The sequence below is a fragment of the Gymnogyps californianus genome, chromosome Z (assembly GCF_018139145.2).
Source record: "Gymnogyps californianus isolate 813 chromosome Z, ASM1813914v2, whole genome shotgun sequence".
NCBI classification, from domain to species: domain Eukaryota; kingdom Metazoa; phylum Chordata; class Aves; order Accipitriformes; family Cathartidae; genus Gymnogyps; species Gymnogyps californianus.
This window is the reverse complement of record NC_059500.1, coordinates 54,524,143-54,548,596: the sequence shown is the minus strand read 5'-3', so window position 1 is coordinate 54,548,596 and position 24,454 is coordinate 54,524,143. Positions and strand designations below refer to the sequence as shown.

The 24,454-nt window shown below is 36.7% G+C and overlaps 1 protein-coding gene across 1 annotated transcript in view; it reads right to left on the bottom strand.

Moving 5' to 3' along the window:
* Positions 1 to 24,454, bottom strand: part of GLIS3 (GLIS family zinc finger 3) — a 174,227-nt gene that overhangs the window by 51,045 nt on the left and 98,728 nt on the right. The gene's annotated exons all lie outside the window — the stretch shown is intronic.

Below are 24,454 nucleotides of genomic sequence, written 5' to 3'. Positions count from 1 at the left end.
GTATGAAAAATAATGGGAGCCCATCAACACAGGATTTAATACCTAGGGGTAGCCAATAACCATGTGGCACAGTACTTCTACACCTAATCAAGTACTGCATTTGCAGAGAAACCTATGTTTACATGAGCAGAAAACCCGTTCTTCATCTATCATGTTCCCATATTATACTTTACCCTAATGGAAACTAAAAACCATCAGTTCATTTGACACCAGCATTTTTATGTACATTTGATTTCGATTAGACTTGAATATTTATGAATATTTGTTAAAAGTATAGGCTTTTTAAATTCTATCAGTCAATATCAATTAATGTCATTAGTTTCAGCTGCTGCATATTCCACTGTGCAACATCTAAAGCATCTGCTGCATAACATGCTAGTTTGCAGTTCTTGTATACTTGCAAAAATAATGCATTAACAGAGATGTCAAACATTTCTAATGCTAACACAAAATTTTCCACCGTTTCTCTTTCTATTCATTTTACTCGCTTAAAAAGAAACGGGACATTTTTCACTGATGTTCGAATAACGCAAATAGATTTTATAATATATTTTTCAGTGCATGTATGTTTACAAAAGCACAGGTACGAAAACACTGACATAATTTTGATCATAATTAGCGTGCCTTTCTTACAAATCTGTAAGACTCTCAAAAAAGAGAAAAAACAGGTTATAAAATTTTCATCACTTAATTTTAAGCACCTCAGGTTTTTTGATTAATGCAACAGAGAGTTACAACTTCAAAGAATAAAGTGCAGGGAGAAAATACAGGGAAAAAAAAAAAAAGGTTGAGGCTCCCCAAACAAACTGGGGAGGCTGAATTTCTGTGCAGCACTCCCTAACAGCTTTTGTCTAGTTTTAGCAACAGTAGGAAATACAGACTGGCTGTTGCCCAGGAAAACACAGTATGTAGGAGAAAATACACATTACCTATAAAATAGCAATATTAAACTTAAGCTTAAGAAATTAAAGCTTGAGAAAGGGGATGAACCACCTCCCACTATATCATAACTGCCATTTTATCTTTCACACAGATCAATTTCAGAAAATTTCTCAACCCATGAAACTTTTTATTTATATCCCATCCCTTTATCCAAAGCAAACCTACAGTGCTCTTCAGATTATCCGATTTTGATCACTAAACATTAATTTATGCTTGTACATATAGTGTTGCCTTTATGTTTATGAAGGTTTAGTATGCAAGCAAAACATTGTTGCAAGTGTAAAAATATTTTTACTTTTAGGGAACTATTATTAGAAAATATTCCAGGATAAATAAAAAAAATTTAGACAGATATCTCTTACAATTGCCTGGATAAAAATACCACATTTTTTTAGGAAAAAGTAAAGTGTGGAGAAAGCATAAAAACCATGAGAGCTAAAAGACCGATATAACAAATGGCCTTCGAAAAGCAAAATAATTCAAGAGCAGCTATGTTAAAATAACAAAGAAAACTACTGATTAGCCCATCTTATGTAGACAAGTTATTATTTCTTATTAAATTAACAAAGAACAACCATCCATTTTAATGACAGTAACTAAGCTGTACATAAGTATTAAATAAATCATAGTATCTCAAGCAACCTTCAATTTCATAGGGTAAAACACAGCCCAGTGAAGAAGTTCTAAAAGTAGGCCCTCTGTTTTGTTTATTTCACAAGTTATTAAAATTTTACTCTTCAAGCATGCAAACAAAATTAAACATGTGTAAATAACTGTTTATATGATTGTAAAATTAGCGTTGAATTTAACTGGGCAAAAATGTTTAACTGAGCAGAACTAGGGAATGTTATCTTACAAATTTAAAAATTGTGATTTCTGAAGACTCCTGCATTGCTGATAATAACTTGGAAGCGGAGAAGATAGTCTGAAGCTCTCACTCCCCGCCACAGCCTAAATTACTGTGTGTCATATTCACAAGGCTATAGTTGTGTATTGCAGAAAAGGTCATTCTAGCAAAACACAGAAACTACAAGCCTGTATTATTAGAAGGACCATCTTTACACAACAGTTAATGAATGTTTACTCTAAAAACCAGACTTTTTGAAAGCTTGGGAATCTCTGATGCTTAAGATAAAAGGAATGAAAAGATACTCTTTCCAACAACACAGAACATACATTCTTTCCCAATACCTAGATTTCAATTAATGTATTCCAGAGAAGACAGGAATACCTATGGAGGAAAAAAGTCAGGTAGATGGTGGTTGTATTTTGAAATGGAACTCTTTGTAGTTTATAAGTTATTAAGTGTGGTAGAAGAGGAGGATGTAACACCTTTATTACAATTAGTCACTTAGGTACATGGCATGCACTTGGCATTCTGAAGCTGTTTAACACTCCTAAAAATACTCCTGATTAAACCAGATTTTTTGGAAGTATTATGTGGAATTAATTGTGTAATGTTTTCCTAAACTGCAATACAGAAATCATAGTTACTGAGCTTTTATTTTTACTGTTGCATGCAAATTGAAACTGTTAAGTAGCTCATAAAGAAAATTTCCTCTCTATACTTCCTAACTTGGGAGTTCTTTTTAAAACTTATTAATTGGAGTGTCCATATCCATGTTTACTTTAAGGATAATTGTCAAAAGCAAGAAACAATATATCTACAATGAAAGGTAAAGCATGTCAATAAAAAGCAAAAGCAGTGCTATGACTTTAAAATACTCATGTTCTCATGAGTGTGCTGTTCACGTTTGTATACACAGAGACAGTGTTCAGTACCGAGCAACCATCCTGTAAAATTACAATATAATTACATAGACTTATATAAAATAATCTGTGCAGTATGTCAAGCCCTGCTGGATGCACCATGCACTTCTGAGCCTTGCCTGGAATTAGACAGCAACCTTCATTATGAAATACATCTAGACCCTTACGCTGTAGGAACAGCGTGGTAATACCTGTGTGAATACTTCAATGTTAGTAGCAGATATTCAGTGGCCAAGTGTTTAAGAAATTAGTCAGTTTTCACTGTAAAATGAACTGCTCTGATTATCTCAGTTGATCACCAGTGTAACAAAGACTGAAGACCTTGCTCTGGCAAACAACATCTGTCTGAGATCTGATCCATTCACAGAAAAGTATCTAGTTTTGATTTTAAAAGTCAATGACAGACAGCCCAGCTTCCTCTTAATCCAACTATCCCCTAATATCATCTGCTATTAAAAATCTTCACTTTTTCCTATCTGAATTTGTTTTGCTTCAGCATCCAAACAGTGTATTTTCTTTTGTCTTTTTCTGCTATATTAACATGTTATGTAATGTAAAAGATAACTTCTGATTCTAGGTATTTTTTGTTATCAAGTCACTTAACTTTCTCCCAAATCATTTATATATATAAAAACTATTTGCTTTCTCGCTATAAACAATGCTTTCTCAGACCTACTTTGAAATTGATTCTAAACCCAAAACAAATAGAATTAAATACTTTTAGAAATATTGACACCTGAGCAGTATTTGATTTTACAGTAATGTTTCAACCAGTATACAACGTAATGTTACTGTCCTATTCTGATACTCTCACGTTTAGGCTTTTAATATCTTTTTTTATTTGAATCAGTTATACACAGTGATCCTCAAATACTTTTCAGCATCACTGCATTTGGGGGAGGATCATCTTTTATTTTTTAAGTGTAGGATAAGGATAAGCATTTCCCTAGTCTGTTGCCATGTGCGGGGAAATATTTGTGGCATATTACAATGAGTAAGTTTCATTACATGTTTCCAATCTGGTCTCTCGCTAAGGTTAGGGGGAGAGGGGTGTTTTTCCTTTTTAAATTTGACTTTGCTGAATGTCAACTTTCCTATAGCCATTAAATTGCAACGCTGGCTTTCTGTGTATGAAGAGCTAGCTAGTGTCCACACAAAGTCTCAATAACAAACCTAGATACTTCAGTGACAGAACACATTTAGTTCTTCAATAAAACAAAATACATGCCTTAGGCAAGAAGCAGAAGAGACTGAGAGGCCCCCAAAGGGCTGTGATATAGGGAAATGATTGGATGAGATACATCCAAATGATCTTAGAAAGTTAGCTGTGACCTATTCTTGATGGAAAGAATCTCTGCCAAACTGACTTGAAGGAAATCAACCCAACCCTACGTACACACCCAGGATATACTAACCAGATGCTTCAAATACGTTCCTATACAGTTGCAGAATACCAGTTCATTTGGCTTAGTAGCCTGTTCAGCCATGGTGAACCTTTGATGATGCAAAAAGAGAAGAAAAAAATGCACCCAGAAACTAAGATACATATCAGAGGGGAGAAATTCCTCCCTGATTTTACAAGGTCAACAAGATAAGGACCTTCACCCTAGCAAACATGCTTTCCATGAAAAAGTATCAAAATAATCAACACCTCTACCTTCCATGCCTGTTCTTCATTAAGCACAATGGATGCTACTTCTGGTCCAAGGACACATGGCATCATAACAGTGTGGGACTGGGCCTTCCCCACTACATCCACACAGGTAGGAAAACCAGCAGTTTCACAGAATGTACAGTTCAGCTCTTCCTTGGCCAGCTAACCCATGGCTAACTCACATTAATCCATGACTGATTGCACATGACCACATAGATGCATACTCTAAAAACTCTTCACACAATACGGTTTGGTTTTCCATTGATATTTTCTGTGGTCCCCTTCTGACTACTTCTGCATTCACCTAGGATATGAAATATAGGATCAGTATTTCAGTAGTCTTACCAGTGCCAGGCATTCAGGTGACTTTTCTGAATCAAACCCTTTTTCAGTCATTCAAGGATTGTGTTAGCTGTGTTTAAGTCATAGCATTTTACAGTGGGTTTTCATCACAGTTGGTAATATTAAATTCCCACTCAGACTCACTTTTTGCTAGGCAGAATTTCTCATCTTGTAAATATAAGCTATATGTCTTCATTCCTGCTTGTATTGCCTTGCATTTGGCTGTTTTATAGTGCACCTTTCTATAACACAATAATTCAGCAAAGTCAATCAAATCATCTGTAACAATTTGATATCCTCAGTATTTGTGTCTCTACTAGTCCCTGTTAAATGTACAAAGTTTACCTACTTAGCACCACTATTTTGAGAACAAGTGAAGCACTCTTTATCTAATATGTGCCCTACTAATGGAATATAATACAAAAAACTTAAAATCGTAGAATCATAGAATCATTTAGGTTGGAAAAGACCCTTATGATCATCAAGGCCAACCATAAACCTAACACTGCCAAGTCCACCACTAAACCATGTCCCTAAGTGCCACATCTACACGTCTTTTAAATACCTCCAGAGATGGTGATTCAACCACTTCCCTGGGCAGCCTGTTCCAATGCTTCACAACCATTTTGGTGAAGAAATTTTTCCTAATATCCAAACTAAACCTCCCCTAGCACAACCTGAGGCTGTTTCCTCTCGTCCTATCGCTTGTTAGTTGGGAGAAGAGACCAACATTCACCTCATTACAACCTCCTTTCACGTAGTTGTAGAGATCTCCCTCCACATAAGGTTCAAAAATGTCATGTGGTTCAAACATGAAAAGCCTTGGAGAAACCCAATTATAGTGTATACTGTCTTTTTCAAAAAGAGAACCGCGGGCATCTCACCAGCAGTATTTTATATTCCATTCTACACTGATTCCCATCAGCCCTGGGACAAAATTCAGTACAAGACCTCCTTTGGAAACAGCATTATCTGCCTGTGACTCCACATTTGAATTACATTTAGGATCTATTCATTAATAAATTATTAATTAATAATATTGGACTATTTTTAAATATTCTGTGCTTATCATTTACAATTTTATTTAATTTTTTTTTTTCAGTAAAATATCAATACAGAAACACAGTACTAGTTTTCTACTTTTTCCTTCTTCCATCCCAGACTGCAGAAGTAACAGCTCGGTAACACATGCTCCCTCGAAGAGCTCATGAATATGGGAGAAAAAAATGAAACAAGTGGGACTCTACAAAGGCAAAGAAGGACTCCAAGATGTTTCATGTAGCCTTCTGAGTCTTTGGAAACAGAGTGAGATAACTTGATATAACATGTGCTGAAAGATCCAAACTGGTGTGAGTCTGCCTGCTTGAAGACAGTATAAAATGTTGCCTCTGCCTCACGCAGATGTACTGTCTGGACACTGACCTGATCCCATTCACAATAGCAAGTTATTGTCTGAGATTGCTTTGACAAGCTGCTTGACTTGCTTACTTTAGTAATATTCATAAGGTGACCATAAGCATGGCAAATAAACATTTTAAATCCTAGACTTTGGAGAAAGTTATCTGACTGAAAATATAAGCCATTTCTGAATTTTAGGGAATGCAGTCATACGTGAATGCATATATGCAAATGGAGGGAATGGTATCCCTAAAAACTATAGAGGAACAAATAAATCCAGAGTAGCATATACATAAGGCCCCAAACCAAATCTTTGAATTGTTCAGTAGTCATGTAGCATTTTAAAAAGATTTATTAGCAGATAAAGGGCAAATTAATTATTTAACAATGTTTTATGTCTATCTGTCAATTAACTTTGAATACTTTGATATGCTGACCAGGTAGGTTCTTCTGTGTCAGCACAAACACGGGTGGTATGACAAGGACAAGGTATCTTTCCCCAGCTTTGCATTTATCACACGAACAGATGTAAAAGCTGTTCTTTATATGGCTTTCAAACAAGAACGATGCATTTCAAGCATTAATTAATAGTCTTTTATAAAGCATTTCCCTTCCTCAACAGCATTAGCAGGGTGCTGCTCTGCGAGAGATGTAAGGGCTTTCAAAAAATTGAGAGTAAGACCTCATATGAAAACCTTTTAAATAGTTTTTTATTCCCCCAGACTCTCCTGCCTGGCAATCTTGTGAACAACACATAATTAGTGTCAGACATCATTCAAACTGCTGACATCAGGTGCTCACCAACAAGGAGGCTGCACGCCACAGCTGAGATTTAAAAGCGCAGGTTCATTTCATCTAAAGTAAGTGCTGTGCTTTTAACCCTTAAAGTGTTTAAATGGGGAAAAATGTAGCATTCAGAGCAGCAGTTCGTTATAGTGCAACCATTTCTATCTGAACAGAATACATTTTGTGACATGGTGACTGAATGCTTTGGTGGGTGCACAGTGATTATATAAGGCTATATTTTCCTCAAAGCTATGCAAAGGCTGTGATTTATTTTCTGCTTTTATAATTAAGCTTATGAAATGATACAATGTCTTGGAATTTTTTGTTTCAGTAAATAATGACAGACTATGTTTATATGTGTTGCATACGATTATAGTAGATGCTGGTTTGCTCAACCATTCAATGACAATTTGGTCCAAAGCTTATTAAAGTCAATAGGTACTGACTCTCTTTTTTTCCTCTTAAAAAAAGAAGGTTCCCTCCACTGCAATAGCCTCACTTCAGGTATTTCTGGTAGATTCCGTTAAAATGTTATGATCCAGCATTGCATAAGTATAAATGCAAACAAAAGATAATTACAGACCATGACAAAGCCTAAAGTAAATTGTTATTTATCTTCTTTATACTTCCTACTTCAAGCTAAAAGGCTTATTATACTCAACAGATGTACAAGAAAGTTCATATTATGAGTCAGATGTAAGACTTATGGGACTAGTCAGTGCTGATGGCTACAAGGCTCATACTTTAAGAGCTTTTGACTAAGGAGCACATAATGCTTTTTGTGTGTGTGGATAGAACAAGATTAATAAACTATATGCTAATATGATTTCAGTTTTCCAATACGTCCATCTCTTGGGGTATATTTTAAGTAGGAAGAGCTACATACTGCTGCTATAACTGAAAAACGCAATGAAATCAATGGGAAAAAAAGGAGATATTAATGCAGAGCAAAAAGTTACACATTGGTTAACATATGGGAAATTGAATTGGGCTGCTTTTTCAGACAGACACACAAGAGAGGCTAGTCTTTTGCATTCTCTTTGAACAAAATCTCACTTTATCAGTCACACTGTACACACTTGGCTGAGTATTTCCATATGTAGAAATACTTGGGTTTATCAGTAAAATTTAATTTTAATCTCCTTTCCAAGGAGATCAGTATTCACAGAGAACACTCTGGTGTTGGTTCTGACAGGACAAACAGGAACAGTGGATTAAGGATGCCACCAAATCGCAGTAAAGGTGGAAGAGGAAAACAGGTAAGGAACTGTCCCCACCCACAATACTCTTTTATCATGAGAGATCTCTTTACAGATGGCTCTTTTTATTTATGTGTTCTTGATAAATGTAGCATGCTTTTCATTTCAATACTCTGGAGATCTTCATACTTCTCACATTCTAGAGATCTCCACCACACTGTATACTCTTACTTTCTAGGTAACACCATGCCTAATGACACAAATACCTCAGCTGAAATGAAGCACAGTACACCGAATGTTATTTATCCCCTGAAATAATGGTGTCAAGAGATTCATTCACCATGGAAATGTCTTTTGTTTTCATTAGTTTTAGTAAGCATGGCCATTTCAGCCTTGGAAGCTATTTCTGTTGCTGTAGAGAAGGTAAATATTATGACAAGTCCCTTCAAAAGAAACTATTACTGAACACATCAGCTGCTACTGATTGAAAAAACATATGGTACAGAAACCATTAAAGGAAGAATGAACAATTTGAGAATTCTTTCATTGCTTCCTTTTGGAAGACAGTGCTCCTGAGTTTTTCTGTTTTTTCTCCTTTCTTTCTCTTCCTCCTTGGCTTTTCTAAAATTTTGTCTCTGATCCCCTTGTAACTGAGGTCACCATCTGTATTCATGCAGCTTTCTCTACTAAAAGTCGACATGGTTCTAAAATTGTTCACTGTTAAAGCAGCTACTATTATTTCTAAAACCCAGAGAAGTCATTTAGATTTGAATACTTCATCCTTCTAGTAAACTTGAAAGAACTAAATAACCTTTCGTCAAGTAAAAAATCAGTTATTTCCTTGCAGGTATTTTAAAAAATATATGCAGGAACACTATCTTCCCCTCCAATACAAATTCAAACGTGTAGCTACATCTCATTTCTGTGGTTCAGATCTCTACAGGATCTCATGCCAGAGATATGCTGTAAATTGAGACCATAGGCTTTCAAACATGGAGATGAGGGAGTGTAAATCACATTCTCACTGGGAAGATTCTCCTGTTTTAGAGCATTTTGCTCTTTGTGAATTTCACAAAGGACTAAATTTTGAACTCTATTACACTAGGGGAAAAAAGGAATAAAAGATCAGGGAACCTCTAATACCATAGCCCAAATGGGAAAGAAACATGAGTCTAGAGGGTTCTTCCTCACCAAACTTTGTGTCCAAATTCAGATTATTCATGATTCATTCTATTTTCTATATATAGAAATAGAATAGAAATTTCTATACATAGAAATAGGAATATTCCATTTTGTTCTATTCCATCCTATCCTATCCTATCCTATCCTACCCCACCGCATCTATAAACATGCAAACTGGGACTGAAAAATTCAAACAAACATGCAAGCTGTTCTACAAATACTATTGAAGTATTTCTTCTTACAGTTATTTGAAAATATATCATCACTTGATTGCCATTTTTCACAGATACAATTATATTAGAGACAGGAAAGCAGTAAGACAATCCTCTAGACTAAGACTATTGGTAAACTGTCACACTTATGGTACATAGCTCACAGCTGACACTGTAAAACTTTTAGCACATTTTTTTACAGACCGGGGTATGAGGTTCTTTCTACCCCCAGCACATGTACACAGGGCCAGCTGCTATCTGGCATAGGCTCTCTTAGTAAATTCCATTTATTATTTACAGAGCCAAAATTCATTTTTCTTACAGATTTTTTTATAATTGAAAAAAGCCATATAGATCACTGCCAAGAGCAAAATAGGCAGAGAGAGACCCATTTGATCTTTCATGAGCGCAGCATTTGCCTAGAGAAAATATGCTAGAATACAGTAGAACATGTCCATAAACACTAACTTTGTGTCCAAAGAAATTATGTACTTAAGTTATCCTGGAAACAAAAAGATTGAATGGCTCCAATTTTGACAAACTGACACTGATGTTAATTAAAGGGCCTGGTTAAAAAAGTTTTATTAAAGCAAAAGCATAAGGCATAATTTAATTGGTTGCTTGTTTATGTAAAGTGCTGTTCAACTGAAAGTGTCTGAGACAGAAAAGCACAATGCATACAGGAAGAGGCATCATTAGGAGAAAGAAATATGCTTGGCCAAACCTTGACTTGCATTCAGAAGTTCAAGGTTCACCGGAAAAATGCACCAAACTATATACTGAAAAAGGCAACTCTCTTAATTTTAATACAGTATTTACATACCTGTTGCACTTGTGGGTTTTTTTTCTGCCAAATTGGCTCAACCATATGTAACTTCTTGCATAAACACAATTTTAATTTACACATATAAACAGAATATTTTATTGTTAAAATAACAGAGGATTAAACTGTGTTGCTGTTCCAATTTGTAATGGTGTGAGGAGTACCTTTTTCCAAGTAAGCTGTCTCATAGGGATACACAGAAGCATACTGTTTGATTTCAAGAATAAAAAGTCTTAAGATTCTCCATTATGCAACAACCACCTCATCAGGGGACAGAATCTTTTGCAAATTTCACATGACGGAATTTATTTGACATTTTTCCATCAGGGAGGTAATGTTTCTTGAACGTCCCTTGTTGAATTAGAAGCCACTCAATCCATGGTGTATTCATGGTCCACTCAGCTCATAATGTAGAAAGCATTGTTTCTGTTACACTCTGGCAGAACCAAGAAACATTCAAAAAGACAGAAAAACCTCTTGGATAATAGTTCTTCTTATTTTTTTTCTCTATATTACTAACAATTTATAAAAGCACTTCTGTGAACCAACAAATCTCACTTAACTGGCGAAGAAACAATAAGAAAATTAGAATCATGCCACAAGTCTATGAAAAATTTAAGGCTAAAAATAGAATTTTTTTCATTTTAAATTCTGTATTTTGACAAAAAGAATATATTTTCTTCTATATTTAAAGGAAATATATTATCATAGCCTTAAGTCCAAAGAACAGGCTTCCCAACCTTCTTCAGCTAGTTTCTTCAGAAGGATGAGGGAAACTTGAAAACATACATCCTTTTCATTGGATGCAAGTCCTCTGCTTTTGTTAGAGGATTTAATTCTTTTTATTCATTAAGTAATTCAGGTGTTTCACTATGAAACAGAAAAACGAATTTAGCTGCAACGTCAGAGCCACAATGCTGTTTTAAGGAAAAGTCTATCACTACGCAGTTGTAACATTTCATTTCATAGAAGATAGTACTTTTGCACAGCTAAAAGGAGGGGGCTGGAGGAAAGAGCTTTCCTTTAAAACTATCTGTTCACACACACAATTTCTTTTTTCCCCAAAAGATTGATTGCTGAATCATAAAACAGAAGAAATTACACCTATATTGTCAAAAGTACTCTTTTTAAATTGAGAATGGCATGTAACCAACTCCAGCACAGGAACTTCAGATATCTAATTAAATGAAATGTATAGTTTCTTTTTTCAATGTACTTAGCATTTTCCTTTTAAATAAGATTTTGAATGTTACTATATCAATGAATGCCTCCAATGTCTATGTGAGAAAAGAGGGAAAACATTACTCTTGTCCTACACAAAGGACCCGAGGCCAAACATAGTGGAATGGATATGATCATACAGTGGGAGTGAATATATATAATTAAGCTGAGCAGCCTTACCTCTGCCAGTAATAATATTTCATAATAAATGTGCAGTGGTGACCAAAACACTACAGGGGTTGTGGTCCCAAGATAAATCTCCTTTTAAATAAATTATTCCAAAGTTTTATTCCTTGCACCGCCTTTTAGTAGATTTTTTTTGAAACATAATCTGTGCATCTTTATAGCTATGGCTATCCACTACACTTGGATACTTGGCTATAAGGATTACTTGGCTATCCTCTAACCGTACGATTAACTTTGAATTTCCATCTGTTTGGGGAATAGACATGACACATACTAGTTTTTTCTACCTCTGATTTGTAATACTCTCTACTATGATAATGCCATCTCAGTGATTCTTCATAGGAAATTTTAATCCTGACAATTGCACATAAAAAGTAAACAGGAGTCTGTTATCTTGTGATATTTCTAAGTATTTGGAGGCATGTAAAGCACAGAGAAGTTACACTCATGGCCATACTCATCAGTAAATATTCAGCATTTTCTAACACTTCAAGTGGTTAATCTGGGTTTGCAGTTGTATCATCACATTCACTTGAATGGTCTGAGGCATCCAGAATACACTCTGTAGTATTTAAAATCCAGCCCACATACCCCAAAACTACATAACTAGAAATTAAAAAAATGAAAAGATCATATTATAATGTTCATTTTATGAATTTCAGAACTTTCAAAAACTACTCAATTAAAATTTGGCAATTTTCAAAAGAAATATGCTATTGCAAAATAAAAATTGAAGTTTTATATTGAAAGTGTGAAAATTATGTTTAGACTTTTCCCATTGCTTTCTTCCTAATTCAGCTGAAGCAATTTGCTGATTTTGACATGAATCTGTTATTGCTTTTGCTAGCCCTTAGCTGCATTTTCCAATAAATATAATATTAATCAAAAATACTAGCTCAGAAACAGCAACAACAATTCTTACAGACACCACAGTGGGACATCCCTTGCCAAACAGTATTCCTCCAAAGAAAAAATGAGAAATAAACACACTAGTTTTAAATCAGATTAATTGATGCTTTATTAAAAAGTGTTCAGATTAGTATCTTTATGGCTGCTGAAAAAATATGGAACAGAAAACTCCCCCAAAGTTACTATTCAGCAAAAATATAAGCAAATGAAAATAGAGCAAATGTGAATTCTTAAACAACCTTAACATGGCTGTATTACTGCCAGCCCACACTATAACAGTTCTGTCATAATAACCAGGTCCCAATTCTGCATTCCTTGAATATGCACCCACTGAAGTCAGTGGGAATTTTGGATATGCAAGGAATGTAGAATTAGTTTCTTAATCCTTAGGCCACAATCCATGATAATTATAGTGCCTCAACTCATAATATTGCTGGCTGAACCGCTCTGCAGCACCTTTTAGGGCATTAACAGTAGGATTCTGCTGATTTAGTCTAAAAATCATACCAGGACCTTGCTTCGGCACTCTTATCTGTAATAAGTAAATTAAACTAAGCAACCAAAAGTTTAGAGTGAAATGCATTTTGAGCTGTTTAGCAAGGTAGCTTTACCTCTTCTTCCCCATTTGTCCCCTGTTAAAGAGGAAATCAATAATACAACTCAGCATTTAAAATACTAGCTTTCTCCTGTTCTGAGCAGAGCTACTTACACAGCTCTCCTTTCATGGCAAAGCACAGGAGAATATTCACCTCACAGTTTAAGAGAGATGGATTGCAGAAGAGAACAGTTGTGGAAAACAAGGCAAAAGTGCTTGCATTGTAATCAGTGGGAGTCCATCACAATAGCAAACAGCCAGAGGATGTTTCTTTCTTACCCCACAAGTAAACCATATGCAAATTTCCAGCAACTTTCAAAACGCACTTCCCAGCCCAGTACATGTTTTCTATTCTTGGCTGCTTAGCACCCTCAGCTTTTTTCAATTAGGTCCTGTTTGTTTAGTTAAAAAAAAAAAAAAAGCAGCTCTAAAGAAAGGATTAAGCCCTGTATCTTATGGAGAAAGAACATAAATTAGAAATTCTTTTCGAATCTGGAGTATGCATTCTTTAATCTTCCGCCCTGCTGGGAAGTGTAATAAGAATAAAGGCAGAAAGAAGCTTTTTTGCTTCATTTGATTTGTTCAGCTGAAAACATGCTTTTGACTATCTGCAACTAAATCTCAAAATTCATGACAACTCAGACAATACTCCCACATGTTATAAGCCTGTGAGTTAAAAAGAGAGCTGGGAAAGCTTACAGAAACCCACCTGGTAAGCAAGTTCTCCAGATTCAAAAGGGCAAGACAGAAGGCCATATGGATGTGAAGCAAACAAGCCGTGACTGTGAGAAGACGGTGACAAGAGTTTAGGTGCTGGCAATGCAGTTCTTCAGTGTGGTGTGGCCTCAGAAGGAAAATAATTTTCAAAATGACCAACAGATCTGACTGATGGGTATAAGCTAGCTAGGGATGAGAAAACCAATGGAAGAGGGCAGAGGTTGGAAAAGGTAAAGTGTTGGTCATCATTTACTATTTCTTTGCAGTAGAATTAACTGAAATCTAATGATTATGCTTTGAAAATTTGATGAAAAAAACAGAAGTCAAAAGAAAATACTAAAAGCAGAAATAGGCACCTTCTTCTTTTTAGGACAGAAAATCACCTTTCCTGTATGTGCCATGTCAAATTGTGAAAGATTTTTGCTGTGATCCCATGCCAGTAAAAACAGCAGCAAGAGAAAACTCTAGAAGTTATTTTCCTCCTTTTGGTGCAATGTACCCAAGTGCAAAGAACCAATATGTACAAATACATACAAAAGGAAAGAAAACAAGGCTGCCGTTCCTCCTCTTCCTCCTCCCTCTTAACATCAGAAAAGACATAGTAAAGAAGCAGCGTGATCTTCAGATAATGGTTAGGGTTTACAGCTTTCTGACATCCCATTCAAAGTCACCAAAGCTCATCTCTCAATTCCAACAAACTGAGTTCATACTGCATCAGCTGCAACTCAATTTATGTGCACAGGAAAGCCTAGCCTCTTGCAGTCGTTCCTCACAGCAGATAGAAGAAAACATTTGGTGTCAGCAGAAATCACATTGTGAGGGCGGTCGGGGCTGTATTTCAGGCAATCCCTGGTCAGAGTAGGGCTGTGAGCCTGGGTCAGGCCATGGCTGCAGTCAGGACAAACAGAAGTCACTGCACTCAGTCTGTCACCAGTGAGTTAAGGCTAATGGCTGAGATAACAATGCGATGCAGAATCTGGGAGTACAGATATTAGGGCTGGACCTTGGTTTGGAAGCAGGCAGGACCACAGCTAAATCAACAAATGTGTCTGGGTAGCAGGAAAAGGACTAGGGGTTCAGAGCAAAGGCTGAGCACACAGGACAGGATCTGAAGGACCAGGCAAGGCATGGATCTGGACCACACTCAGCAGAGCTGCTGGCACATACTCACTGGTTGTAAAACTGTGGTTGGGGCACAATATTTTTTTTCTAAAGAGCTCAGCAGTCAACAGCTTCTGCCTAAGGGCAATGGCCACTGCTGGTCTTTTCTGACTCACTACAGGGTTGCTATTCCTCCTGCCACACAGACTGTGCAAAAAGGTTCAAGTTCCCAAACCCAGAAGATAAGGTAACGCAAAACCTATGTGGATCCCCTTGAAAAGCTGCACTTATTTAAGTCACACATATAGGGGTTTTTGGTCCCGTCTACTGAGAAGCTACCTTATGCAAACAAAATCCTTGTGACAAAAGGCCTGTGGTGAAGGGACGGTGAGGGATTAATGCAACAGAGTTCCCTCAGGGAGAGCCAAAAAAGCTGCTCATGTCTGAAAATTTAATACAGGAAAAGTTGAGGAATATGCTAATAAGGATACTGTGGTGTTGATTATTTTTTATTCTCCATGTTTCTAACACAGTTAAATCATTCACACAACATCTACATCCCACAACCAACCTTTAAAATACCAAAGACATCTACACAGCTTAATAAAGCAAGCATGTACTTATTTCATGTCAGGCATAGCTTAGAGGTGTGCTAAACGCTTTTCTTTCCCTGGGGCTCCTGAGAAAAGTGGCATGGCAGTGATGCAGAAAGAGAATTACTAAGTAATTTAGGAATAAACCAGTTTCTCTGCTCTATAACACAGATCCTTCAATGCATCTAGCAATGCATTTCTTTCCTCTGAATGTGTATGTAGATGAGTCTCTTTACACATCTTAAACACAAGTGGTTCTCACCATGCAACTGGGGTTTAAGCTATGATAAGCCTTAAGTGATCATTATAGAGAAAGAGCAAGAAAGAGTAAATAGAGGAATCCAATAATAAATGTAGGGTGTTAATGGAATATTCACAAGCCTTGATGAATCGAATAATTTTGTTCCTATCATGCAACAGATGTCATTTTTGAGAGAAGCCTTGAAGAGTTTACAGACTTTACAGAAGCAGAACACTTTGGGAATAAATCCAAGGCTAGGATGACAGAAGCCAGTCCAGGGCATGCAAGGCCAGGCAGAAGAATGAGATGCATAAAATAGGGACAGGAAGAAAAAGAAGATTGGTAAGCATGGCATATTACTAAAGATAAGTCCATATGCCCATTCTTCAAGTGAAGTGTTTGTTCAATGAGTGAGTTAGAAGACTTTTATTTATTTATGCGGTATGTCTGGCACCACAACTGGTTGTGGAATACCTAGAGGACATTTTAGATAATAATAGATTACTGACTACCTAATTTTTACTGCTTATGGGTATGGCCAAAAAGAACAAAACCCAAAATACCTGCAGGTTCAGAGGCACAAGTAGGGGATGAGCTGTGCAATTTTCTGAGGGCAAGGATAAGAAGCTTTGAATTTCACCAAAGCAAAATAAAAGGATGACTCAGTAAATAACTATCCTTAGAACATACCACCAGTGCATGAATTTAAGGGTTTTTTTCTCCTCTCCTTGGTGGACGTTGCATTCTTCTTAGTATGTATTTTCCCTTGGCAACTTAACATTTACCTCATTCACTGTGAATCACTACAGCATTCAATAGTCCTTGAAATGAATCTTTTCCAACTGTGAAAGAATGTCTTAGAGAAGCTACAAGAGATATTAGAGCTATTTTTGTACTGTTGGTCAAAACCATCGTGCTTGGTTTTTTTAACTGACAATAAAAACTTTATTTTCTATTTTAATGGTCTGTACCATTAAGACAAAGCCAGATGATAAAAATACAGATAAGTGCACAACACAAAGACTAATTGAAAATGAACAGCAGATGAAGCTTGCATGAGCTAATGGAAACAGAAGACTAACTCTGAGCCTGGATTTATGCCCACCTCCTAATCAAGTGCAATGCTAAAAGTACATGTCAATGTGCGCCACAAAACCAGTTGAATGGTGCTCTATTGCACTTTACCTATCTGGAGTTTCTGTTTCAAAATAACTTTATGTTTACACTGCTATTGAAAAGGTCAACATCTGGCTGGACAGATGTCCAAATGCACGGTGAGTAAATCTGGTATCTGTATTATATTTTAAGGCAGATTGGTAAATCTGATACGCGTTTGTTATTGATAGCTTCATACAGAGCCCTGATTATATTCAGATAACACTTCTCTGTTAGAGTGTGTGGGAAGGAGGGAATGATGAGTGAGGCGAAAACTGGCATGGTTTCAGAGACCTGGAAGAATCAGGAAACTGAAGTGAATGGGCAATCTCAGGATGGATCCTGCTGCACTAAGCACTTACTGACTCCAGTCACACCAGCAGCACTGTGAAAAACATCTGTGACATCTGTATTCTGTTCTTCCCTTTGCATCCCATGAACCAACAAAGCATTCAAACCACAGTGGTTTATCTTTGAAGATCACCCAAGTTTCAGACCTCAGAGATGACTCAACGAGGGCTCAGTGGAAGTTCTGGGTGTACTGCACTGGCAACTTTTATTTCCTCTAGAAAACTGACGACTTACGAAAAAGTGAGGGTTACATTTATTTATTTTTATTTTCATAGTCAGTCAGAGGGGGAATCAGAGCCCAGCAATGAAGAAGGATGATGGTAATGATGATATTGCCAGTAAGAAAATGGTGCTACACATTTTTTTTTCCTCTGTTAGTGTTTGCTCATAAGAAGGCCCCACATCTAATCACCTTTGCTAGCCCTGCTAGCAGTGACCTTTTGATGCTTATTAACAGCATACACTGTAATTCCAAAACCAACATACTTTATGGGATCCTGATGTTAAGGCTACGCCCCTATAGTGATTATATTCTCTTTATGAAAACTATGTATAGATCAAACATTAAACACTCTCCATTAAGTGCATGCCAGCTGTTACTCTGTTAACTTACATTACTTTATTACTTGACTTTGGTTGCTTTGTCCTACAGTCTGAAAACCTGGGGAGAACCTGAATAAGTCTTTTGCATTTAGCTAATTCAACACACATATATATGCGCACTTACCTGAAACACTGCAAGCCACTATTGTCAATAAAGGTCTAAAGGGCTCTTACAAAGATTTCCCTTTGATTTCTGCTTCAATTTATAGTATGAACACTGCTTGAAAGGCTCAATAGTTTCCTTCAGTGTCCTGATGTCCCACCAAACAAAACTGAATTGATTGAAATACAGCCCATTGATGCTTTTGTATCACTATAGAAGCTGATGGCAAGCTTCCACCTCTTTCCCTGAATGGCGTAATTGGCCTGCCAGAGAGTATTTGGGATTTTAACACATTCCCTGTTCGGCTGAGCTAACCAATTATTCTGCAGTTGCTATCAAGGCTGCAGACTTTTCTTCATTGGGGTCATTAAGCTTGTCAAAACTAATTTGTCACCACAACTGCTGACCCTCATTGCCTCTGACAGCAGCACAAGTGTCAAACTAAACAGGCCTTTGCATTACAAGAAAGTAAATGACTGATCAGAGCCCACCAAGCGTCCTGACCGTATGCCACAGTCTGGCCTTCTGACCCCACGAGAGGTGGAAACAGTACCAGCTAAATGACATGGGGTCACCAAACGACACTACTAATCATTCTGTAGAATAAGTAAAAAAAGCCTCAAATAGCTAAAGTGAAAGAACACTCGAAGGCGGTATGTGACCTGCAATGATGATGATAAAGTTTTGGGTTGCTTTCTTTTTAATTAAAAAAGGCGATGAAAGTCACTTACTCTGAAACAAAATTCTATGAAAGAAGTTAGCAGCTGACTCAGACTACATTTTTGGAAAGCTACTCAGATACAGCAGCTGGCAGTGAAGCACTTTGAGCCCAATTCAGCAGATCATTACTGCATAATCCTCTGTGTATTCTTAACCACCCAAGTGACATCTGAATCAGGCCAGTGGCAGGTTCTTCATCTGACGTAATACTAGCCACAAACTACTTAGTATCAGTCCACACTTACTACAGTGGGATAAAATTTGTCCCAGAAACATCTGCATACAACTAGAATTTGCTTCACTGAAGGTACAGGATATGAGAGTCTTATAATGGAGTTATTTCCTTATAATTATCCATATCACTAAATTGTTTTGGTGACAAATAATTCATAAGCTGATTTTAATCTTTCCTTCACTGTTGCAATTATATTAGGTTTAATGGGGTAACTTGGAATTAGCACCATGTCCTCAGTTGCTATAGGGTATTTGACAGGAGAATAAACTTGCAAAAAGAAGGGAAAAGTTTCAGAGGAACACTTTCTCTCAGCACATTTGTAACCATTCAAGGCACCAATTCAGGAAGGGCCTTTATCCCCAATACTCTGAGAGCTCCTACTTGGTTCAATGAAGATGACTTGTACTGCCATAAGCTCATCCCATGAATAAATCTTTGCCGTGTCAGGACCTTCACGTGTATGCTACCCTGCAGTACAAGAAAAGTTCTGTAAATACAGTGACAGCAAGAGGTGTTCAGTTTTCCCCCTAGAAGCCTTCAAATGCCATCATCTTTTCTCCATACTTTTTGTAAAGCAGTATTTTTCTAAGCCTTTGGAAAGACACCTCTTTAATGAAAACAGGCAGATGCAATATACCTCAGCAAACAGGATCCAGTCTTAAGAGACAATGACTGTTGTTGGGTTTTTTGTCTATGTGAATTACACTTATTTAAACAAGGCTGAGTGACTTACAGTTCATCAGCAATGTAATGACTTTGAACACTACTGTTCCCATTTAAGAAAGGAGAACTGAAGAAGGAAGAGGAAAAGAGACAAAGAAGAAAGAAATGGAGAGTAGTGCCGCACAGGATCCCAGGATTTTGTTGAGTCCTAATGATGTCATTCAGTATTTAATCTCTGGTGGCAAGAAGGCTTTTTTCCCCGCTTTCAGCAAGAAAGCAAATTCAACATTAACAAAGCCCTGTATTTAAAGCCAAGACTGGATGTGAATCTTAAGTTGTTCCTAGCCTTCTCTATCCCTTCCCTCTGAACATAGAGAGTAGCCACAACTAAAAAGCTATGCTTAAAAAGCCCCATAATTATTTTGAGCTTGTTTTGTATTTATATTCGGTTAGGGTCTTACAAAAAGGCTACTACATTCATTGGCAGAAAAATAAATAATGGCTATGGTCATTGTGGTATGAATAATTGGGGAACTGCCAAATATTGCGACTTGCCAAGCATCACAAACAAAAGCTTTTAAAAATATGCACATTCTTTGATTAGCATCTTTTCTTGTTAAAATCAGGCACGGGTGAACCAATCAGAATAGGGGAGAGGGAAAGTAAGAGTAGAGAAAGAAATGGGTATGACAGTCTTCATATTCTCTAACTACTAATCACTTCTAGAGGGAGACACTCCTCATGTAAAACAAATTTCATTATTTCTTGATGCTTTTATTTCATGGAACAGCATTGACATTAAGAATTGGTATAGGCAGAGAAAGGGGAAAGATTTTTTTCTTCCTGTTGTTTTACTTAATGGTTAGCATCCACAGGCAGCCGGATAAACTGTTGCTCTCATGTGATCAAAATTTTACAGAGTCAATGGGTCTGGATGGGCCCAGTAAATATCCAAAAACAGTATTCCTAGTTTACGTTAGTGAAGCTTAATTCTGAATTTTTTATGATTGTCCACTAGCAGCCTAAAGCAGACAAAGTTCAATGCAAAAATAATGGCTAAGTGCATATGAACTGTTCTGGAAAGGTTCCAAGCCAGGAAAGCAGCTCCTTAAGCTGCAAAGCCAATTTTTTTTTTAAGGGTTCCCATAGAAAGGAACAGAAAAAGAAAACAATTAGTATAGTTTTTGTTCTCTGTAAAATAAAGAACTATACCCACTAAATGCAGATTCTTACCATACTAAGCGTAATTTACCTTACATCATCAATAGGTGTCAGGGACTAACAATAAGTGTCAGAGAGAAAGAAGAGGAAAAGATGCACCATGCAAAAGATGCATAATAAACCACCTACATGCCAATAACCCTCAGTTATCTTCTCATAACTCCCCTGATGTGCCCAGAACACGTAACTGCTCCAGGATGCAACAGGAAGGAATCAGAGTTGTTCAGATTACTGTCGCAATTTTAACCAGAAATCTGGGACCCATGACTCCTGAAGGCACAGAGAGAGGAGGACAGCAGCAATGAAAATACTGCGCCTTGACAGTAGCTTTTCAGACCAGTCATTTGTCCCAGAACTAGACTTACCAAGTTAAGTCTCAAGGTCAAGTCACCATTACCTAATTAACATTCTGCAATGTACAAACACTCTTGTTTTCTGTTCATATGGGGATAAAGAACATTTTTCAGTTTTAAACTTACAGATTCCTACAAATCCATCCCCTTACTTGGTATGTGAATCTGGCTACTATAGGAAATCCACGCTTTATAAATGTCAGAATGGACAGAAGCTGACTAAAACTGCAGTTGTGAAAGACAGCGCAGTACAGCTACACATAAAGACTGGGGGTTAGGTTTTAAAGTATTATTTCTAGTCAAGTTTAAATCACATATCTATTCAGTCTGAACATTCTGGTAGTCAACATACTTTAGTACAAAGATTTATAAAAAACTGATTTCAAAGTGACATGCATGAGTACCCATGGAAAACAAACTTTTATCTGGATATTCCTAAATATTCATGCTGTCTGTACAAGAACATAAATAATTTTAAGTAACAAAACACAGCTTGTGCACCCAGTCAGAATCATATCAAAAAGATTTAGAGAAAAAGGCTCAACGAAAAAGCTTAGGATCAGTATGCAGACATGAGTTAAGAGTTGTGAGTCACTGCTGCTCTCTTTTATGCAGAGAATTTCACCACTGAGAAATTAGTGTGAATAAGATAAAAACGTACCTATAAAAAAGTGGCATTTTGCATTTATTTTAATTAAATATAAATATCTACACAAGTGCAGGAACACCAAGAATGAAACCTGAAAAATACGTAAGAAATATTACCTAATATTCCAAATTACAAAATACATTTGAGACTATAATGTGCTATAGAAATGTGCTGTTCTATGAATACAAAAAATAGATGCCACTTACAAGCTATTGCATAATTAACTCTAGCTATATAAGAAAAACTATATCCAAATCTGCACTTTTTAGAATTATCAAATCATTTAGTAGTGACCTGCACTGAAAAACAGTTAAAGATCTTGGTGAAAAATTTGTCATTAAAAAGACACTGTTTGCACCTTCAAACATACAAGCACAAACCAGCACACTATAACTTTGAACCAAAAGTATACTTTGCCAGTTAATTTCACCTAGTGATTTTCGTATTCAAATGTTCTCACTTGATTGACATGTATGGATGAATTCAGTGAGATAAGGCTGCTGATGTGTACTGGTGCCAGCCAAAGATGACTCCAACTTTAACTGCTTTGGGCTGCCTAATGGTTTGCTAATTGCTCCATCAACACTGCTGAGGATGTGATAATGTTACAGTGTTCTCTCATCCACAGGCAAAGTCAGGCATTAGTTTATATCATCAATATTTAAGCAAGATGGCTTAACACATATGCACATGATTAGGGAAAACCTATGCTATTAGACAACTTCCAAAGTCAGCAAAACATAGGGAGAGTAAGTGCCAGCAAAAAGAAACTACGGGGCAAAGCTTTGTTTTCTGCCATTCCACTGTCCACAAAACATAGTATTTCTGACTATGTCTGAGCAGCCTGGATTTTTTCCAGTGGTATTTATTTTTTCAGCTTTTTAGTACTTGCACTGTATTCCCAAGGAATACAAATTCCTTCCTCGGTATTTTGTAGTCACACGTTTTTCAATAATTTGTCAGCTGATAACATCTCAGTGGAGCTGTCTCAAGCAAATGACATGGTCAGAAGAGCTATTCATCAACTTTTGGTGGGTGTGAATTTACAGCTTCATCCACAGGCATCTGAAATTGACAGGTATCTTTCCACAGATGATAAAAAAGAAAAGGAGCAAAAATGAGAAATCTGCAAATGTCACTGCCAGGGAAACCGTAAAATTCATCGTCAGATTCCAATGCAAGTTATTAAGCTTTCACTCTTCCAAATACAAAGTAGAATTTCTAAAAAAAAAATGTCAGCAGAGAAACTTCACCTCACTCAAGGCTGGAACCTGGCATCAGCAATGCAGTGAAACATCTGCAAGGATTCTCTCCTCTAATCCTCCTAGCTTAGGCACAGACAGGGATGGTTCTAGGTTTGTGTGTTGTTTCTGCTGTGTAAACAGTGATAGTTCACCTGCATGTAAGTTTGCATGACTTAATAACGTTTTGTGTCAAAGCTAAGTTAAACTTTTAACTTATTATTGGCTTGGTTGTGTCCTGTGCTTTGCTATCACAAGAAAAAATTTCATATTGAGTTATACAAATAATGTATGCAAAAAACTTGGTGCCTGCCAGCTGTAAATTTTGAGCACTTGACAAGAGCTTTATCACCAATTTTGCAAGTAGCAAAATGAGCTATGGCATAGCATAGTTATCAGACGTTGCTTGCCATTTTGATTACACAACTTGAAAAATCTCCTAGACAGTTTTTCAGAGATCCTTATGACCTGTTTCCCCTCAGACACAAGCATCCTGGAGTTTTGAAAAGCAGGTCTTCAGCATTTAAAGTTGAGCACAAACAAGAGTGATGTACTCCAATTTAGGAGTTCTTTGAATATTTCTGCTTATAGGACATACTAGTTTCACAACATCATTTCTCCACACAGCAGTGGAAGAAGTGACAGGTTTGATATCCAGGCCACAACGAAGAAGCATTGCCTGTGACTTCTGTAGAGTTTGGATTCAACCCCAGTCTGCCCTTTCAGCCCGATAACCACAGTGCCTGCTGATCTCTGCTGTTCCAGTACTCCTTCCTTCCTAAAGATAACAGTGCACGTGGTATAATACACTTTTAACCTGTATAAACTGAAATTAATTTACTAATATTATTTTTATTGGTTTTCCAATTGTCTTACAGTATCCACATCTCATTATTATTTTCCACTTTAATTATATTAATTTCCACTTTAATTTTAAAATTGTTTTGATAGTGATTAACATGATTAAGATTTATTAGACTGCCACTACCTATTGAAATTCTATGCTTTTACCATAGGTTTTGTGTTTGATAATTAGCCTTTCCCTCTCTTGCTTTCTTTAGCAGCCAGCAAGTCAACTTTAATTTTGGCTTTCTTCTACTTTAAACGCAAGGAGAATGCTGTTAAATTAACTTGAAAACATTTATAATTTTCACTGCCAACAGGAGGTTAAACACAACCATTGCTCTGGCACTAAAGCTCAAAGAAGAAATAAACAAGATCCCAAAGGAGGTTCCCTGGAAGAAGGGGAGAAAGAGAAACAAATGTGCTACCGCAATTTGAATCAGAGT